This window comes from Myotis davidii, unplaced genomic scaffold (assembly GCF_000327345.1).
Source record: "Myotis davidii unplaced genomic scaffold, ASM32734v1 scaffold2301, whole genome shotgun sequence".
Classification (NCBI taxonomy): domain Eukaryota; kingdom Metazoa; phylum Chordata; class Mammalia; order Chiroptera; family Vespertilionidae; genus Myotis; species Myotis davidii.
Window position 1 is genome coordinate 410,991 of NW_006291016.1, and position 4,683 is coordinate 415,673.

Here is a 4,683-nt window from a genome sequence, read left to right on the forward strand (position 1 = left end):
GCTTTCATTCTCATGACTCATCCTCCCTCCTTTGACTTTCTTACAGTTTTCTCTTAAGGACCCTTAGGATGACATTTAAGACCAACCTGGATAATCCAGGATAATCTCCATCATGAGATCCTTAACTTAATCACATCTGCAAAGTCCCTTTTGCCATATGATGTAACATTCATCGATTCCGAGGATTAAGACATGGATATCTTTTTTTTTAAATTTAAGATTTTAAAAAATTGATTACAGCTCTGACCGGTTTGGCTCAGTGAGTAGAGCGTTAACCTGTGGACTGAAGGGTTCCGGGTTTGATTCGGTCAAGGGCATGTACCTTGGTTGAGGGCACATCCCAGTAGGAGGTGTGCAGGAGGCAGCTGATCGATGTTTCTCTCTCATCGATGTTTCTATCTCTCTATCCCTCTCCCTTCCTCTCTGTAAAAAACCAATAAAATATATTTTAAAAAAATAAATAAATAAATTGATTTCAGAGAGGGGGAGAGAGAGATAGAAACTTCAATGATGAGAGAGGATCATTGATCGGTTGCCTCCTGCATTCTCCCTACTGGGGATCGAGCCTACAACCTGGGTGTGTGCCCTGACCGGGAATCAAACCTCGACCTTCTGGTTCATAGGTCGGTGCTCAACCACTGAGCCACATCGGTTGGGCTACATTAAAATTTTTTAATAAAAAAATTCTGTAACTATGTACAGTGATGGGTGTTAAATAGACTTATTGTGGTGATCAACTATTGAACCATTATTTTTGTACACCTGACATCCATTATGTGTCAATTATACCTAAATTAAAAAAAGATGGTGCTTTGACTAGATAATGTAAAACTAATGACAAAAAGAGCTGTACATAAATACTGTAGTTGGTAGATACAGAAATACAGATATGTAAGTATACGTGAGATAGTATGCTTAGATAATATTTCCTGGCTCTGAGTGCTGAGATGGCCTAGGAACAGTGACACTCAGCAGCAACGAGAACACATCCAGACCTTTGTTTCTAAATACCATTCTCCAATAAATGGAACCAGAGCTCTTTGAAGAAATGGCAGATTCTAGGCCTGGGGCAGGAAAGAGATAAGGAGCCTGCACTTGGCCTCTCCAGACCCCTGCTGTGAGTCACATGCTGTGATGTTTATTCTGATTTACAGGCTCTTGCTGTAGTGTGTCCTTTCCCTGTACATTTGAAAGCTTTGCCCTTTTGGGCCCCTTCTTCAGCAATTTAACCCTGTTTCAGTGCCACTGTGAGTGCAGCTATATATTCTATTCTTATAAATGTTGCATGGGCACTAGGGGGGAAAACGGGGTATTGTCTAGTATGTTTATTTGTTTTCAGATTTATTAGTCATATTATTAAATGATTCTTTATCCTTCATATTTTGGCTTTATAAATTTCAGTGTCACTTTTTTTGTTGTTAATCCTTACCGGAGGATATTTTCCCATTGATTTTTAGAAGGAGTGGAAGGAAGGGGAGAGACATTTGATGTGAGAGAGACACATCGATTGGTTGCCTTCTGCACGTGTCCCAACCAGGGCCAGGGATCGAGCCTGCAACCTAGGTACATGCTCTTGACTGGAACCGAACCTGGGACCCTTCAGTCCGCAGGCCAACACTCTATCCACTGAGTCAAACTGGCTAGGGCTCAGTGTTACTTTCTTTCTTTTAAAGATTTTTTAAAAAAATATATTTTATTGATTTTTTTTTACAAAGAGGAAGGGAGAGGGATAGAGAGTCAGAAACATCAATGAGAGAGAGAAACATCAATCAGCTGCCTCCTGCACACCCCCCACTGGGGATGTTGCCTGCAACCAAGGGACATGCCCTTGACCAGAATCGAACCTGGGACCCTTCAGTGAGCCAAACCGGTAGTTAGGGCTTCAGTGTTACTTTTTAAAAATATTTTATTGTTTTTTTACAGAGAGGAAGGGAGAGGGATAGAGTTAGAAACATTGATGAAAGAGAAACATCCATCAGCTGCCTCCTGCACACTCCCTACTGGGGATGTGCCCGCAACCAAGTTACATGCCCTTGACCGGAATTGAACCTGGGACCCTTGAGTCCGCAGGCTGACACTCTATCCACTGAGCCAAACCGGTTAGGGCTTCAGTATTACTTTTTAATGTTAGATTCTACTAACATAAATATTTCCATCTTTGATTTCTCTTAATTTGCATTTGTTTTATATGTTCCCCCTTTTCTTTACCTTAATTTTGTGTTTCATTTTGTGATTCATTTAAATAGTATGAAATTCAAATTTTATTTTTAAAACTTACTTTTAATTATAGTTGATATACAATATTATATTAGTTCCAGGTGTACAACACAGTGATCTATTTATGTACCTAACAAAGTGATCACCACAATAAGTCTCGTAATCATCTGTCCCTGTCCATAGTTATTACAATGTTATTGACTCTATTCCCTATGCTGTATATTACATCCCCCATGACTTATTTTATAACCGGACGTTTGTACTTCTTAATCCCTTTCCTCTTTTCTGCACAAACCCCCATCTCCCCTCCCCTCTGGCAGCCATCAGTTTGTTCTCTGTATCTAAGAGTTTGTTTCTGTTTTGTTTGTTCATTTGTTTTTTGGATTCCAGATATAAGTGAAATCATATGGTATTTGTCTTTCTCTGTCCAACTTATTTCACTTAACATAATATTCTTTAGAGGTCCATCCATGTCCAAAATAGCAAGATTGACCTCTTAATCCAATTGTGAATCTTAATCTTTAATAGGGGAGTAGATCCCATTTATATTTATAGTGATCACTAATGCATTTGTTTAATTATTTATGTCATATTTTTCTATGCTATTTTTAATGTTTCCTTATCATTTTTATTTGTTTTATGATTTAAAAATTTTGTGGTTTATTTATTTATGTTTGCGTCCACGAGTTTCTGTTTTATATCCCACATATGAGTGAAATGATATAGTTCTTAGCTTTTTTCTGACTGATTTATTTCACTTATCCAGTCCTCTATTGCAGGATGCTTTGGTTGCTTCCATGTCTCATTCGCGACGATTTTTAAAATTTGTTTGTTTCCCCTTTTGACTGTTTGCTTTTATCTGATTCATTTCTTTGGAAGATATCTATACTCTTTTTGATACTGCTAAATGTGACTTTTAAGGTTTTCAAGAGCATCTTCTGGGTCTGGGGGAGGTAATGTACTCAAGTATTTTAATAGCAAGAAAGCTATGAATGACTGAGGGTCATGTCAGAAGGATTCAGGAACCAACGTAAAGAAGTTCCTATTAGGCACAGTTGGTATAATTTGAGCACCAATAAAAAGAATTGCAGTGGATTGAAACACATGGAATATGTTTGAATCATGAGTTTAAAATGCTACCAAATGTATTTTTCACTTTAAAAAGAAAACACCTGATTGAGGCAGCCGATTTCCAAAACGTTGAGGTGAGGAGTTTAGTAGAGACACTCTCCCCAGTAAAAGAACCATTTAGCTCGTGAAAATTATTTTTAAAAAACCCAACCGTTTAAAGTCTCTGGAATTTGTCCCAAGGACATACAGCAAATAGAAACATTCATTCAAGAAAATCTCCTGCTTAAACCTTAGTAAGAACAGTAGGAGTCTGTAGCATTTGAGCCGAGAACTGCTTCCCGCTCCCCAACTCAGTGTGATGGAAGCTCTGTTGGAAAATTCAGCCCAGAAGATGGGGCTCCCTTTCCCCAACCCCCACCCCCACCCCTGCTGCCAGTCTTAGACCATGGTTTCACTCCAGGAAGGGCAAGCGGCAGATCTCTCATCTCTCATCAGCTTCATCCAGGCAGATGCAGGGGAGAGGACTGAAGCTCCCTCCCCTGCCCAGTCTCCCCAATAGGACAAAAATTCTACTAAGCGTGGTACTGACCCCCCTGCTTCAACTTGCTCACAGGGCAGTGGTTCTAAATCAGGAGGAGGAGGAGCAAGAGAGGACCCAGGCCGATGATCCCTGCCCCGTTCCCCTCTTCTAAAACAGATGTGTCACTCTAGAGCAGTGGGACACCATCCTCCCTCCCCCAGCTCAGGCGTAGTAGTGCAGAGGTCCCCTTAGAACTTACAGCAGGGCCCGCCACACGGTGTGTGTAATATTTGTTAGTTATTGTTGTGAAAGACAGTTTGGCAGAGTGTAGGAATCTTTGGTTACAATTTTTTTCTCTAAAAATTTCTAGCTGTTGCTCTATTTTCTTCTGAAAGCTGATATTGCAGAGAAGTCTGAAACCAAACGGTCTTTGTTGCCTTGTAGCATAATGGTTAAAAGCAAAGGTGGGACTGCCTTGGTTTGTATCCCGGCCTCCTCAATTTATACTGGATGTATGACCTTGGGCAAGTTTCTTGACCCCTAATCCTTACTGCCATCATCTGTATAGCGGGGCAACTCATAGACCTCCCCATTGTGTACCCTTTGCACTTGTTGGCCAAACTTCTCTTTTATTTGTTTATTTTTCTCACTCCACCCTTTTAATTCTGATGGGATTTTGAATCACAGTACCCTCAGCCCCTGGCCAATTATATATATATAATATATTATTGATTTCAGAGAGGAAGGGAGATAGAAAGATAGAAACATCAAGGATGAGAGAGAATCATTGATTGGCTGCCTCCAGCACGCCCCACACTGGGGCTTGAGCCTGCAACCCCACATGTGCCCCAACCAGGAATCAAACTGCGACCTGG